The 17526-nt window shown below is 40.2% G+C and overlaps 1 protein-coding gene across 1 annotated transcript in view; it reads left to right on the top strand.

Moving 5' to 3' along the window:
• Positions 1–17526, top strand: part of LOC116874762 (collagen alpha-6(VI) chain) — a 144835-nt gene that overhangs the window by 10640 nt on the left and 116669 nt on the right. The gene's annotated exons all lie outside the window — the stretch shown is intronic.

The raw sequence follows: 17526 nt of genomic DNA, 5'->3' as shown, positions 1-17526 counted from the left end.
TGAATGTTATGCCTAGGGCCTGAAGTTGATCATCTTAAGCCATCTGGCTTGTGTTCTGTTTTGAAAGACACTATAGCTTTAGACAAGGGCAGTTGGTGTGCATAATCTCCATCTAAAAAGTCAGCCATTCAAAAATGTTCACTCCTCAAGGGCATTTTGGAAAAAAAAAAAAGTCGGTTGAGGCAAGCTGTGATTAATAGGAAAAAAAGAATAGAAGGCAATTAAGAGTTTCCTTGGTTCTCTTGGAAGAGAAAAGCTGCCTGAAATGTAACTTTCTCAAGCAATGATCACATCCTTGGACTGCTGCCTTTCTAATTAAATTCCCGATACATATATATGGATATTTCATTTAATGAACAGCTGGTAAAATTGGATCCTTGGTCTGCAGAGGTTTACCGAAGTACTTGAGTGTTTCTGTGTGATTGAATACTAATATTTAACCCCAGAATACAAAAAGAGGAAATTAAATCTGCTAGTTGCTCATCCTGCAGGACCTTCTAGGTTGTGCCCTCCCTGGTCTGCATAGTAATTGGTTCTGGTTTTTCCCATCAAGCTACTTCCAAGTTACCTTTCCCCTTTTCATTATTCCTTCTTGAAAGCAGCACTTACTGTGCTTTGTACCTTCCAGAGCTCTCTCTCCTGTCCTGGAGGCAGGTTTTACCCCCCTGAGGCTTCTAGTCTAGTGAGGGGGCCAGACATTAATGAGATAAGCACACAAATGAATATTTAGTCACAGATTTGGGGTGATGTGCAAGGAAGAAAAATAAAAAAGATGCCACGAGAGAAAAATCGCAAAGGATATCTAATTTATGAGGACAGGAGAGGACCTCTCTAAGCAGGTAGTGCAGTGAAGTCTTGGAGGATAAGGACTGAGTGGGAGCCAAGGGTACAGGGCAAAAAGCAGCTGGAGAGAGTGGCAGCAGTCAGACGGGCAGGGACAGGACTTCTCAAACTTTGCTGTGCACACAGACTGCCTGGGAACCTTCTTCCACTGCGGACTAATTCACTACACCTGGGATTCAAGACTAATTCACTAAAGCTGGGATTCAGTGTTTTCAACCCTCTCCCAGCCATGCTGAAGATGCTCGGCCCGGAAGCACACCTTGTGTAGCAACAGTGCAGGACCAGGGTTGGCAAAGTTTTTCTGTAGAGAGAGAGAGAAGACACAGTTTAGACTTTGTGGGTCACACTGTCTCTGCTGTGCCTATTCCACTGTGTCATTGTGATGTAAAAGCAGCCGTAGAAAACAGGTAAATGTATGGTATGGGTGTGACTATTCCAGTAAAACTGGGTTTAGCAAAACAGAGTCAGATTTGGCTTGATGGGGGTAGTTCGCTGGCCCCTGCCATAGGAGAAGGTGGGATCAGTTCTCAACCCTGACTGTACCTTCGAATCACCTGGATTTCAGAAAATATCCATGAGGCTCCTATTCTGGATCAATAAAATTAGGATGCCTAGGGATGGAGCCAAGGCATGGGAAGAGTTGAAAAGCCCCCTAGGTGATCCTAAGGTGCAGCCTGGGCTGAGAGCCACTGGGAGGCCTGATTCTTATTTGAGAGTCTGTATTCTCTCAGCCCGAGGAGGTAGGGAAGGTAAAAATAATTCACCTTTCCTTAATTCTGAGACACCCTCAGTTGCCCCAAAGCTTTCAAGGAAGGGGAGATGTAGCGGGGAACATACAAATCTATAGTAACAGATGCTGATTTCACAAACGTTAAAATGGGTGGGGGGGTGTCAGTGTGCACTTTGAATCCAAGAAATATGGTATTTTCATTGCTATTATTCAGATAAGGAAAATGAAACATAGAAGATGACATGCCAAGGAGATGTAGGCAAAATTTGGTGGCTTAATTCACTGAATTGCTTTTGGTTCCGCCAACGCATGAGCCCTTCCTTCCCTTCTGGGCCTCTGCAGGCGCATGTTAGTCCCACCACCGCTTTGGATACACTTCATTTCCCCCTTAGAATCTCCTAATTCCTGCTTCAATGTTGGGTCTCAGTTTAGCCATCTGCTCCTTCTGGGGTCTCCTCCCTGACCCCACGCCAGGGGAGGAGTTCCCACTGGGAGCACCTCCTGCCTCCTGTAGGGTGATCCGTCAAAGCCTGGGCTCTTTCTGTCTGCACAGTCATCCTCCACGCCAGGGAGAAGTCATGGCTGCAGGAACCATGACTGGCTCGCCACTGTTTTATCTCTGTTACCTGGTGTGATATTGTGATTCAGAATAAATACGTATTTTGGTCTTCATTTATAGTTCCTGGCTCACAGTTCCGCAAATCCTTGGATTTTCTTGAGCAATAGCAGCAATGAGAGCATCTTGTGTTATAATATTTGGTCTCTTGTCCTCAGTTCCTGAGCTGTAAAGGTGAAATGGTGTCTCTTGTTACTCATAATGAGTCCCTTCCCACCAGAACCGGGTTTATGTTAATGAGCTGACTTACTGAAAACACCTAAGGATGGGGGCTATTTGCCAGGAAACCGGTCAGGAAGGGGGGTTGGAACTTTTAGTTCCACCCCCTAATTTCTGGAAAGGAGGAGGATGGGAGGTTGAACCAATCGGCAATGGCCAATAGCCTAACCAACCACCCCTATGTAGTGAAGCGTCTATGGAAACCCAAAAGGAAGGGGGTTGGAGAACTTCCAGGTTGCTAAATATGTGGGGACTCCAGGGGGGAATGGCACACTCACAGAGGGCAATGGGAGTTTCCCTTTCCCCCGTGCTTTGCCCTCTGTTTGTCTTCCATCCAGCTTTCCTGAGCTCTGTCCTTCCCAACAAGCTGAAAAGCAGGTAAGTAAAATGTTTCTCTAAGGTCTGTGAACCACCTAGCAAATTAATTGATCCTGAGGAGAGGGTCATTGGAACCTCTGATTTATAGCCAGCTGGTCAGAAGCAGAGATAACAACTTGGACTTGCCATTGGCATCTGAAGTGGGGGTGGAAGAGGAGGAGTTTTGTGGGACTGAGCCCTTAACCTGTAGGTCCTGGTAGGATCTCCAAGTGGATAGTAACAGAACTGAGTTGGATTGTAGGATACCCAGCTGGTATTAGAGAATTCTTGGAGGTGTGGAACTCACCCCCACATCAGAATTGGTGATGAGAACTGCCATGCTTGTCTATAATGGGGCCTCAGGATATTTGTGGAATGCATGCCCTTTGGCCCAATACTGCTGTCCTTATCTAAAGCCGAGTGTAGCATAGTACTTGCAAGTGATTGTTCCCAAAGCAGGTCTCCAGGCAGGTCACATTAACATCACCTGGGAGATTGTTAGAAATGCACATCTTTGGGTCTATCCCAGATTTACTGATTCAGTCCCAGGGCCCCACAGTTTGTTTCAATTAGTCCTCTGGGCAATTCCGGGGGAGGGCGACAGGTTAGGCAGGCTGCCTGGCTTCAAATCCTGCCTCTGTTGCTTAAAAATTGTTTGGTCCAGGAAATGTACCTTGCTTTTCTGTGCCTCTCTGTTCTCCTCTATAAAATGGAGGCAATAAAAATAGTATCGCCTTCCCTGGATTAACAACAGCTCTTAGCACAACACCTGCTCACTGGGAGTGCTCTGAGTATGTTAACTGTTGGTAGTATTAGCCGTGCAAATATAGGAACATTCCTTAACTTCTCTGGATTTACTTCCTTCATCTTTATTTTTTTTTCTTTACATATATATGTATTTTTTATGGAAGTTCAGTAGACACACAATGTTACATTAATTTCAGGGGTACAATATAGTAATCTCATGACTATATATGTTATGGTCCCCACAACTGTACCACTATGTGTCACCATACAACGCTGTTACAGTATCCGTGACTATATTCCCTATGCTGTGCCTTTTATTCCAGCGACTCATTAATTTCATAACTGAATGCCTGTGTCACCCTCTTCTGCCCCTCTGGTTGCTATTGGTTTGTTTTCTGTATTCATGGATCTGTTTCTAATCTTTGTTTTTGCTTTTATAGATTCCACATAGAAGGGAAATCCTGTGATATGTCTTTGACTTATTTCACTTAGCATAATGCCCTCTAAGTCCATCCATGTTGTCCCAAATGGCAAGATGTTATTCTTTTTTATGGCTGAGTAGTATTCCATCATATGTATATACTACATCTTCTTTATTCATTTATCTGTGGATGGACACTCGGGCTGCTTCCATATCTTGGCTATTGTAAATAATGTTCTAATAAACATAGAGGTACATGTATCTTTTCAAATTTGTATTCTTTGGATCAATACCCAGTAGTGAAATGACTGAATCATATGGCACTTCTATTTTTAATTATTTGCAGAATCTCCACACTGCCTTCCATAGTGGCTGCTCCAGTTTGCTTTCCCACCAGTAGTGCATGAGAGTTCCTTTTCCTCTACATCCTCACCAACACTTGTTTCTTGTCTTTTTGAGTCTAGCCATTTTGACAGGTGTGAGGTGATATCTCCTTCTGGTTTTGATTTGAATTTTTCTGATGAGTGATGTTGAACATCTTTCAGCAAGAGACATGGCCATCTGTAGCTCTTTTTTGTACTTCCTTTATCTTTTAAAACAAGGATAAAATCTTTGCCTCGTAGGATTTCTAAAGTTAAATGTGTGTGATGATTAATTATATGTGTCAACCTGGCAAGGCTCTGGTGCCCAGCTTTTTGGCCAAACACCAATCAAGATGCTACTGTAAAGAGATTGTAAAGAAGTGACTAACATCTAAATCAATGGACTTTGGATAAAATATCTTATCCTCCATAATTTGAGTAGCCTCATCCAAATCAGTTGAAGACTTTACAAAGCAATACCAAGGCTCCCAAGTCTCTAGGGAAGATTGTCCTCCCATTCAAAACTGTGACATCCACTTCTGCTAGAATTTTCAGCCCACCCTCAAGACTTCACTTGCCAGTGCCCCCCTCACATGAGCCAAGTCTTTCTCTTTCCATTGAAAGACACACATCTGTGCTCTTTATGTATCACACACACCCTATTGGTCCTATTTCTCTTGAAAGCCCTAATACAATGTGGTAAAGATGTATAGGTCAGAATTTCTCAACCTGTATAGTTTTCCAGCTATTGGCATTTTGGTTAAGATAATCCTTTGTTGTGGAGGACTGTCCTGTGTGTTGAAGGATGTTTAACACCATCCCATTAGATGGCCATAGCACTGCCCCCATCTCCCAGAAGGAAAAACAAAAAATCTTTTCAGACATTATCAAATGTCCTCTGAGAACAAAATCTCTAGTTGAGAACCACGGGTATAAGTACCTGTGAAAATGCAGGAGCCATTTCCCTCTAGTTCACTGCCATTAAACCTGCACGGCACTGTTACCTGTATGGCCCACACATTTTCCCCTTCCTTAGCAAAAGCAGTTTATCAGTTGACACAAAATCTAGCTCAAAACCCACTGCCACCAAAGGTGGCCTCCTATTTCTCCATCCTTCAGCCCCACTTCGAGATGTGTTTTTCCCTTGCACCCTTTTCACTTGATCACAGTTTTCCAGTGGTCTTTTCACATCTCTAGTATGTGTACTATGTTTTGCCCACTTACACTGAACCTCCTCAAAGCAAGGGGCAGCCCTCATAAGAGGAGTAGATAATTTTGAGTCCAAATCCTGCTGTTTGCCAGTTAGTGACCTTGGGGTAATTAATTACTCAATCTTACTGCATTTCAGTATTAATAGCTATAAAAATGGGAATAGTTGTGTCTCTTCAGAGAGTGGTCAAAGCACTTTTTAAACTGTAAAAATAAAGGCTTTCCCCCCCAGAAAAAGCAAAACCATGGCTTTTATATCTTTTTTTTTGTAAGAGAATAACCAATACAGGGGGTTTAGTATGAAATATGACCTTGGAAAATGTTAAATGAACAAACAAGTACATGAATTTGCATACTGCAATTTGCATTTTGTTTTAATTTATTTTCTTTTTCTGATAGCTTTTAAAGTAATGTAGGCAGGGTCCTTTCTGTGTCCTTTGGAGATTAATATAGAAATTACCAAATGGGGCAGTTGCCAAGGCGATGCAATTTGCCTAGTTATTGGTCTCAAGTTCCTGGAAATGATGGCATTCATCAATAACTCTACTACCCTTATTGTCAACATCTTTAGTTCCTTAGGGAGCACTCATGCTTAAGATCAAGATCCTGTCCTTCAGAACTGGCTGAAGCAGTCCTTTTCCAGAAAAATCCTTTCTGTACCCTTATGCCCCCTTCCCTCCCAAGGCATTGAGAGGGTTCTTTTCTGATTCCCTGTAGTCCTCTGGACTTGCTCATCATAGCACAGATCTGCATCCCTTCCCCCCCCAACAGACTGAGTTCATGAGGTCCAGATCTGTTTTTGGTGGATTTATATGCCTAAGGGCCAATGCACTATTGGACCAAAGCATGTGACTGTACTCATGAGTATGAAGATGATCACTAAGGCCACAATACTATGTGTCCATCTGTCTGCAGAATGTCTCCACCTCCATGCCATGTGGACATCTCAAACTCAGCATTTCAAAAAACTAAGACTGGACCTTCTTCTCTGTACTGATTATCTAATTTTGCAAAACAAACCATTCCAAAACATAGTGGTATAAGGATAATTTACATCTCAACGGTTATGTGTGGGTTGACTGGTTTATACTGGGCAGTTCTTGCTCAAGGTCTCAGTCAGGTGGTGGCTGGGGCTGGAGTTACCAGAAAGCTTTTTCAATCCCATATCTGGTACTTGGACTGGATGGCTGGATCATATAAGGTCTGGTGAAGCATATCTCTCTCTCTTCTCCCCACATAGCCCCTTCATGGGACTAGCTGGGCTTCATAATATGGCGGTCCCAGATAGTGGAAGTTCTTTCCTGATGATTGGTGGCTGCTTCTCATGCTCCAAGAGTTTCACGAGCCTGGGTATCACAAGTCTTCTTATGACATAATGTTAAAAGTTTCAAGACATTGCTTATACCACATTCTATTGATCAAGTCAGTCATAAGACAACCCAGCTCCAAAGTGAGGGAAATTAGATTCCCTTTTCAGTGGAAGCAGTAGCAAAGAGTAATTAAGTAATTAAGTAATTCATGGCCATATTTAATCTACCACATTTTCTAACGAGTACAGTTTCTTAACTCTGTCAATGATCCTTTTGTGTCCTTAACATCTTAGGAGGATTTTTTGTTTTTGTTTTTGTTTTAAGGACATATATTGGAATGAAAATAGAAATTCTTTTGTTCATTATTTTGGGATACTTAATTTCCTTACCAGGTTCGTTTTCAAAGACATGGAAACTCCCTTTTCAAGATCCTGGGTTGGTTCCTTCTTACTTCCTGCATTATATTGTTTAGCATTCTTTTTTCCTTCCTTATTCATGAAATCTACAACTAGAAAAAATAATAAATAATAAATCTACCCAGATTTAAAACTTACCATCACCCAAGGTTTATTTCAGAATTTGCTCAATAAAATATGATACATAGGGTTGAAGCCCCCTTGATCCCTCTCCCAGATCCTATTTTCCATTTTGTCTTCCTCTTTCCATTTTGTCTTAAGAACCGCAGTTCTTAAGTAGTTTTGTGTTATCCCTAGCTTTGCTTTAATATACACAGGCTTTTTTTTTTTTAAATTGTATTTTGGTGTATTTTAATCATTTCACATGGATGGCATCATACTACTTCCAGGACTTCCTACGTGATCCTTCCATCCTGGAATAGGAGTTCTGCTGTGAATAAGTCACGCCAACCTACAACTAGTGCTCTCCCTCTGTTTTGAGATTTATTCCTATTAAGGCCTATCTAGAACTAAGTTATTTAACACCCAAAAACTATTTTCATGTGTGAGTATGCCCCAGCTTAATTACTCCCTTTTCCTCCTCACAAACATTTGAATGATTTGCAGTTTTTACAAACATTCATAGAAATCTTCTTGTGTACATGTACCAGAGTTTCTCTAGGGCATTCACTTTATTTTTTTAAGATTTTATTTATTTATTTGACAGAGCGTACTCATGAGCACAAGCAGGGGGAGGGGGAGGGAAAGGGAGAAGCAGGAGCACGTTTTCCACTGAATGGGGAGCCAGATGCTGGCTCAGTCCCATTCCCTGGGATCATGACCTGAGCGGAAGGCAGACACATAACCCATGAGGCCCACAGGCTCCCTAGGGCATTCGCTTTAAATGAAATTTCTAGGTCATGTTTAATTTTACTAGATGATTGCTAAATTGCTCTCCAAAGTGAGCGTATTAAATTATATTCCCACCAACCATGTACATGAGCTCTAATTTTCCTATAACCTGTCAACACTTAATATCGTCGGTCTCTTTAATTTTTTTCTAGTTTCCTAGGGAAATGACATTTTATTGTTTTAATATGCATTTCCCTGTCTTGGGTAAGGTTAAGGATCTTTTCATTTGTCTGTGGACCATTCAGATTACCTCTGCTGTGAACTGCCTGCTCATAGCCCTTGTCCATTTTTCTGTTGGGTTTAGTGGTCTAGTTGCTTATTATCAGAGTTTAACCTTAGTAAATATCTATGCTTTTCTTGAATAATAGCCTCCTTCCCCCTTCCATATTGTGGTCAAATATTTTAGTTACACTTTATTTTAAAAACACCCCAAATTTATTTTTTCCACAGTCAATATTATAATGGGGATGGGGGAAGGTATATAAGGGGAAATTATTTTTGAAGAGGATGCTAGCCAAAAGTCTAAGGAGTATCTGATGTTTAAGCAAACATCTAAGCAAAGCACAGAAGCAGAAAATGCGAATGTTCTACTTTGAGGTAGGGCAAGCTTGTCCTGTTCAAGGAATAGCCAGATGAGTAAAGCTGGAGTGGGGTGGGGGAGGGGAAGATGAGGCGGTGAGGTCAGTGGATTTGTAGAACCAGAGCATGTAGGGCCCGGATGGACAAGGTAAGGAATGTTGAGTAGATATGTGATAATACCTCCTTTTTTGACTTAGAGCACTCTGGAAGGATTGGTAGTTGGGAGAGAGTAGAAGCAGGAAGTCCAATTAGGAAGATTTTGCTAAAATCCAGGTGAGACGATACTGTCTTAGTTTAGGGTGGAAGTCAAAGTGCTGAGTCATGGCAGGATCTGAGATCTAGGTCTTAAAATAAATATATTTATTTGCTTAGGGGTATGAAACTGAGGAACTCATGATAACTCCTACATTTCTAGCCTGGGCAGCTTTTTTACTGAGATGGCAGAGTCAACAATTAACTGTTAAATCATGCGTGTTACTTATTTAGTGTGTTTGTCACAGCTCAACACTTAGATTGAGGTCTGCGTCCCTCAGTGTAGGCAAACAGTTGGGGACACTATATTCACATTTGGTTCTATTCCACTTCTATTAAGTTCTATTCCACTTCTATTAATTAAGAGCTGTGTGACTTTTGGCCAGCCACTTAGTACTCTGACTCAATCTCCTCTATAAAATGAGTAGTATTTATTGATACTCCCTGGGTTGTCCAGAGGAATCAGTGTAGCCCTTAGAACAGTGCCTGGAGCACAGTAAGTACTCAGTAAGTATTTGCTTTTCTTATTCTTTCTGGGTGTCCTCCCCCCATTACAGTCCATCAGACCAGGGATGTTATGAGTTACTCTTTACTTTGTTTGCTTAATGCAAGTCAGAATATTTTCCAAAGGTATCTACGGTTTTTCAAAGCTGATAGAGAAAATCCATGCCAAGTTTAGATTGCTACTCTGTGTCTGAATCTCTTCAGTTGCTTTGTGCTTTTTTAAGCCTGAAACTTAAAGAGGTCAACAATTAGTAGATACTTGTCAAATATCTGCATTGGGCTTAACAGCCAGGATATTGAAGCGAATCATTTAGACCTAATTTCTACTTCCGGCCATCCTAAGCTGTGTACACTTTTGATTTGGCTGCAGTGAAGAAATATTTTATCAGTGATCCAACATATCTCATTACCTCCCTCGTCCTTCTGGGTATTGCTGGACAGATCTCAGATTAGCTGATGTCATTGCTGGCTTTTGTGAATTGTGTCAGTACGGCTGCCCTTTTGTAGCTGATCAGCCAGACAGGGAAAAACAGCAATTTGGAGGTGCGAAACCTCTATTCAGACTTACCAGGATCTGTTGTAAAGAGCAGTTCACAGCAATGAATATTCAACTTGAAGAAACAATTTCCAGTTAAAAAAGAAAAACTTATAAACATAGATTATCTGATGCATTTTATCTTTAAAATTCCTTCATTCTCAGAGAACTGGATAGCATGCAGGGCTTTGCGTCAAGAAAAGCAATATAATGTAGTGGGAAAAGTCCTGGCCTGAGAACCTCAAGACTGGTGTGGCTTGGGGAGAGGCTCAACCCTGCTAAGCTTCAGATGTTTCTGTTGTGAAATAGGAATAATGATAATAATAATAATAATAATTCCTACCTACCTCACAGGATTTGGGGAGACTATGGTCATGGAGAGACACAGACACCTGTACATTGTTGTACCTATACCTGGACTTGAGGACAGGGAGTGAATAGAGTTCCTTTCCAGGTGTTTTCTAGATTGCTCTCCTCACAAGCCATCCCATTGTAAAGATGGCAATAACAAGAATAAAAATGACTGCTATCATTAGTTTAATATCTACAGCAAGGCAAGAGCTCCGCCAACCCCAGTAGGCATATCATCAGTCTGTGTAACCCCCACAGCAGTACCTTGAAGTGGATGTGGGCGCTAACACTTTTTATAAATGAGAGATAGACACAAAGGGATTACATTACTTGCATGGTCTCTCAATTGGTGAGCCCCACAAGCAGGATTTTAATTAGGTAGTCTGATGCCAGACCCTGTGAGTTTGACTACGAGACAATACAGTCTACAACTGGATCATCATTTAAGTCCGGTGTGACCTCACAGTCATTTGTGGTGGAGTGATTCCCCTTGTGCCTCACAAATTTTCCTATGCCCTGATCATAAATGCTTTCCTGCCCCTATTTTGTGCTATCCTACCATTGCAAGTGTTGGAAGCTTTCTTAGTTTGAGTGACTTTAAATTCTGTAGCAAATAAACCCAATGATCTATACTGGAAAACACCATAGTAATTTACATTTTCTGTGATTTAACGGAAGTTGGCATATCAACACATTCATGGGGCAGCCCTTTTCTACACAGTCATGGGGTCCTCAGGTTGAGAGCAGCTCTGCCATTGTCAACATTTGTTCTTTGAGGTTGTCTCCATTCCAGCCAACTGGAAGGGAGAGAGAGATAGGAGAGCACCCTGAGGGAGGTATAAGGCATGGCTGGGAACTGGGTGACGTCATTTCCCCTTGTGTTCTCCTGGCTGAATGCCATCATTTAGCCCTTGCAAGTGGTCTGGGACAGGTCATCCCCAGTTTTCAGACATGGCAAAGTACAACTCTGCAATGCAGAAGGGGCAGCACAAATTTTGCTGAACAGCTAGAGATGTCACTATTAGAATCATGATTATGTTAGGTGACTTATCAAGGGTGAAATTTTATTTGAGTTCCTTTAATTGGGTCCTACAGGATGCTGGGAGAGTTCTGAACTCGTGAAAAGTCTTTTGGTCAAAATAATTTTTTGCTTCACTGTTCCCCATTCCAGTAATACAGAACTTGCCACAGAGGACAATCACAGGGGGATGGATTTCTCCCTGTAACTGTTCCAAATCTGCTCTCAATGTGTCCTTAGGTTCTTGGCTTAATTACCTGATCTTTTTTCCTTCCCTTTAACTGTATTTAATTAATTTTTAATTTTTCTATACATCTACTGGATCTCAGGTACGCAGAATTGGATTAATCCTAACCCTTAGTTCATTGGACACCGTCATCCACAGGTCCTTGTAAGACTTTCTATTTATTTGTTTATTTACTAATAATAAGCCCGTGAAACTCTGCCCATATGAAAACTGGAATATTAACAATAACCTATCTATAATGTTTCCTCCCAGTCCCATCCCCCTGCCTCCTGTATCTATGCGACCTCTATCCTGCATCTCATGCTTATTATTCTTTTGCTCTTTTTTATCAACTTTTTTTTTTTAGAGCAGTTTTAGGTTCACAGCAAAATTGCACAGAAGGTACAGAGATTTCCCATATACCCCCAGGCCCCACATATGCATCTCCTCTACCATTATCAACATCCCCCACGTGACTGGTACATTTGTTACAATTAGTGAATCTACACTGATAAATCATCACTAACCAAAGTCTACATTATGGTTCATTCTTGGTGTTATACATTCTGTGGGGTTCCGACAAGTTTATAATGACATGTGTCCACCATTATATTATGATACAGAGTAGAAATCTTCTGTGCCATGCCTATTCACTCCTCCTTCTCCCCGAACTCCTGGAAATCAGTCATCTTTTTCTGTCTCCATAGCTTGGCCTTTTCCAGGATATTATATAGTTGGAATCATACCGTATTTAACCTTTAAGAGATTGGCTTCTTTTACTCAGTAAGGTGTATCTAACCTTCATCTATGTATTTCATGACTTAATAGCACATTTCTTTTTAGCTCTGAATAATTCCATTGTCTGGCTGTCCCAGTTTATTTATCTGTCCACCTGCTGAAGGACATCTTGGCTGCTTCCAGGTTTTGGGAATTTGGAATAAAGCTGACATTAATATCCATGTGTACCTTTTTGTGTGGGCAGAAGTCTTTAACTCCTTTGGGTAAATACCCTGGAGCACAAGTGGTAGGTCTTTAGGTTAGTGTATGTTTAGTTTTGTCAGAAGCCACCGAACTGTCTTCTAAAGTAGCTATGCCATTTTGCGTTCCCACGAGCAGTTTGTGAGAGTTCCTGCTGCTCTTCGTCTTGCCAGCATTTGGTAGTGTCAATGTTTTGGATATTGGCCATTCTCATAGGTGTGCAGTGGTATCTAGTTGTTTTCATTTGCAATTCCTTGATGACATGTGATGTGGGCAGTTTTTCCTATGCTTATTTATTAGCTATGAATGTTCTTTGAGGTGTCTGTTAAGGCTCTTTGGTCCTTTTTTTTTTTTTAAGATTTTATTTATTTATTTGACAGAGATCACAAGTAGGCAGAGAGGCAGGCAGAGAGAGAGAGGAGGAAGCAGGTTTCCTGCTGAGCAGAGAGCCCGATGTGGGGCTCTATCCCAGGACACTGTGACCATGACCTGAGCCGAAGGCAGAGCCTTTAACCCACTGAGCCACCCAGGTGCCCCTGGTCCATTTTTAATTGGGTTGTTTGTTTTATTGTTTTAAGAGTCCTTTGTATATTTTGGGCCACAGTCATCTATCAGATGTGTCTTTTGCAAATATTTTCTACCAGTCTGTGTGACCTGTCTTCTCATTCTCTTGCCATTGTCTTAGTTACATTTTGTGAAGGATGTAAGGTCTGTGTCTAGGGGTTGGGGTGTGTGTGTGTGTGTCTATCTGTCTAGGGGTGTGGGTGGGTGGGTGTGTGTGTGAATATCCAGTTGTTCCAATGCGATTTGTTAAAGAGCTTATCTTGTCTCCATTGTATTGCTTTTGCGCCATTGTTTTAAAAATGAATTGACTATATTATGTGGATCTATTTCTGAGCTCCCTCTCCTATTTTAATCATCTATTTGTCTATTCTTTTGTTAATGCCACACTGTGATATTCAGTTTGATGGAGTCCCACTTGTTTTTGCTTTTTGTTGCTTTGCTTTTGGTGTCAAGTCTTTAATCCATCTGTAGTTAATCTTTGTGTATGGTGTGAGGTATGTCGCTGTACAGTTTTTCCAACCCCGTTCATTGAAGAGACTGTCCTTTCTTCACTGTATGTTCTTGACTCTGTTGTTGTAAGTTAATTGACTGTATATGCATCCTCCCCCCCCCCCCCCCACTAGGCTGTCTATTCCATTGATCTGTGTCTTTTTTTTTTAAGATTTTATTTATTTATTTGACAGACAGAGATCACAAGTAGGCAGAGAGGCAGGCAGAGAGAGAGAGAGAGAGGAGGAAGCAGGCTCCCTGCAGAGCAGAGAGCCCGACACGGGGCTCGATCCCAGGACCCTGGGATCATGACCTGAGCCGAAGGCAGAGGCTTTAACCCACTGAGCCACCCAGGCACCCCAATCTGTGTCTTTTTTTAATGCCAATACCAGACTGTTTTAATTACTATAGCTTTGTAATAGAGTTTGAAATCAGAAAGTGTGAGGTCTCCAGCTTGGTTCTTCTTAATATTGCTTTGCCTACTTGGGGCCTTTTGTGGTTCTATGCAAATTTTAAAATTGTTCTATTTCTGTGAAAATGCCATTGAAATTTTGATAGAGATTGCATCAACCTCACATACTTTCTTTGTCTTATTATATTAGATAGGACTTCCCAGTGTGATGTTGAAAGACAGTGGTAAAAGAAGACAACCTTGCCTTGTTCCTGAACTTATTGGAAAAGCTTTGAGTCTCTCACCATTAAGTATGATGTTAACTATATGTTTTTTGTAGTATTATTTATCAAGTTGAGGAAATTTCCCTCTATTCCTAATATACTAAGTGTTTTTAACATGAATGGGTGTTAAATTTTATTAAATGATTTCTCTGTATCTGTTGACATGATCATGTCATTTTTCTTCTTTAAACTGTTGATGTGACGGATTACATTCATTGATTTTCACATGTTGAGCCAGACTTGCAAACTGTAATGAAAGACATTTGGCCATGGTGTATATAATTCTTTTCATACATTGTTGGATTGGATTTGCTAATATTTTGTTACAGATTTTCACATCTGTGTTCGTGAGAGATATTGGTCTGTTGTTTTCTTATAATGTGTTTATTAGGTTTTGGTATTAGCGCAAGGCTAGCTTCATAAAACAGGTTAGGAATTACTCTGCTTCTATCTTCTTGAAGAGATTATAGAGAGTTGACCTCATTACTATCTTGTTATTTTGGTTACATCATCCTTCAGTAAAGTTTTATAAATTTTGCTATCAATCTTTTATGTGTTTTAATGTTTTTCTTGATATTTGATATGTTGATGCAATTTTTTAAAATATTTATTATTTGAGAAAGAAAGAGTGGGAGGAGGTGCAGAGGAGAGAATCTTCAAGTAGATTCCCTCCTGAGTGGGAAGCCCAATGCAGAGCTCAGTCCCACAACCCAGGAGATCATGACCTGAGCTGAAACCAAGAATTGGTTGCTTAACTGACTCCTCCACCCAAGCGCCCCTTTGTTGATGCTATTTTAACTTGACTCTTATGAAAAGACTTAAATTTTTCTAGTTATTGTGGATATATAGAAATGCAATTGGTTTTTATATCTTGATGTTATATGAAGAGACCTAAAATATTTGCTATTTTTAATAATTTAGCTATGGATTTAAACAGTCACGTCACTTGTAAATAATGACATTTTATGTGTCCTTTTTCTTTTTTTTTTTTTCAATTCTTGTGTATTTAATTTTGCTAGAACTTAGGAGTAAAAGAGGATCACCTTTCCTGGTTCCTCATTTTAAAGAGGGTACTTTTCACCAACAGTCATGAGGGTTCCTTTTTCTCCACATCACCACCAACACTTACTATTTGTCTTTTTTATTTTAGCCATTCTGACTAGTGTGAGTTGATAGCTCATTTTGGTTTTGATTTGTGTTTTCCGGATGTTAAGTGACGAGCATCTTTTCCTGTGTCTGTTGGCCATCTGTATGAAAGTGCCTATTTGGGTCCTCTGCCTATTTTTTAATCTGATCATTTGGAATCTTTTAGTGTTGGGTTGTATAAGTTCTTTATATACTTGAGTATTAACCTCTTATGAGATACATCATTTGCAAATATCTTCTTCCACTCAGTAGGCAGTCTTGTCATTTTGTTGGTTTCCTGTTCTGTGCAAAATCTTTTTATTTTGGTGTGGCTCCAATAGTTTAATTTTGCCTTTGTTTCTCTTGCCTGAGGAGCTCTATCTACAAAAATGTTTCTGCAGCTACCTCAAAATATTATTGCCTATGTTTTCTTCTAGGAGTTTTATGGTGCACTTTGGGTGGGAATGCAAACTGGGGCAACCGCAGTGGAAGACAGTATGGAGGTTCCCCCAAAAATTAAAAATAGAATTACCATAGGATCCAGCAATTCCACTGCTGGGTATTTACCCAAATTAAAATGAAAACACTGTGGGGTGCTTGGGTGGCTCAGTGGTTAAGCATCTGACTCTTGATTTCAGCTCAGGTCCTAATCTCATAGGTTATGAGACCAAGCTTCACATCAGGCTCTGTGTTCAGCAGGAGTCTGCTTGGATATTATCTCCCTCTGCCCTTTCCATGTGCTCTTTCTCTCTTTCTCTTTCTCTCTCAAATAAATAAATCTTTTTTAAAAATGAGAACACTAATTTGAAAAAACATATGCCCCCCTGTGTTTATTGCAGCATTATTTACAGTAGCCAAGATATGGGGGCAACACAAATCTCCATCCATAGATAGATAAAGAAGATGTGGTATGTATATTTACAATGTAATATTAACCATAAAAAATATGAGATCTTGCCATTTGCAACAACACGGATGGACTTAGAGGGTATTCATGCTAAATGAAATAAGTCAGAAAAATACACGTTCCATATGATTTCACTCATGTGTGGAATTTAAGAAACCAACCAAACAAAAGATAAAAAACAGGCTCTTAAAAACAGAGGAAAAACTGGTGACTGCCAGAGGGGAGATGGGAGAAAAATGGGTGAAATAGAGAAAGGGGATTAAGAGTATAGGTACTGATAAGCACTGAGTAATGTATAGAATTGTGGAATCATTATATCGTAAACCTGAACCTAAAATAACACTGTAAATTATACTTCAATTTTACTTTAAACAAATAATACTTCTATAATTTCTACATTAAGATGATAAATACTGTAGATTTTTAAAATACATCCTTTGTCAGATTGTTTGCTTCTATTCCTGGTTTGTTAGAGAGAGGTTTTTCTTAAAATCATGAATTGGAGTGGTTTTTCTTTTGTATTTACTTTTTATTTCTATTAGTCTATCAATATAAGCTGTATTCTTGTGTTTTTAAATACGTATTTAGATTTACATAGTTAGATTGTATCTTTTGAATGCAATCCTTGTGTTCCTAAGTTAAATCCAACTTGGTAATGGCATATTCTCTTTTTTTTTATACTGAGGGGGTTGATTTGCTAATGTTTCATTTAAGAGTTTTTATATTTATTTACTTTTTCAAGTTTTTATTTAAATTCCAGTAGTTAATGCACAGTGTAACATTAGTTTCAGGTGTAGAATCTAGTGATTGATCACTTGCATACAACACCCAGTGCTCATCACAAGTGCCCTCCTTAATCCCCATCATCCATTTAGGCCATCCCCCCAGCCCCTCACCTCCAGTAACCCTCAGTTTGTTCTCTCTATTTAAGAGTCTGTTTTCTGCAGCATGGAGGTTCCTCAAAAAGTTGAAAATAGAGCTACCCTACAACCCAGCAATCACACTACTGGGTATTTACCCTAAAGATACAAAGGTAGTGATCCGAAGAGGCATGTGCATCCAAATGTTTATAGCAGCAATGTCCACAATAGCCAAACTATGGAAAGAACCTAGATGTCCATCAACAGATGAATGGATAAAGAAGATGTGGTGTGTACACACACACACACACACACACACACACACACACACAATGGAATACT

This window comes from Lontra canadensis, unplaced genomic scaffold (genome assembly GCF_010015895.1).
Source record: "Lontra canadensis isolate GAN:19392208 unplaced genomic scaffold, GSC_riverotter_1.0 scaffold38, whole genome shotgun sequence".
Lineage (NCBI taxonomy): Eukaryota > Metazoa > Chordata > Mammalia > Carnivora > Mustelidae > Lontra > Lontra canadensis.
The sequence above is the reverse complement of the archived record's forward strand: the minus strand, read 5'-3'. Positions and strand labels throughout refer to the sequence as shown.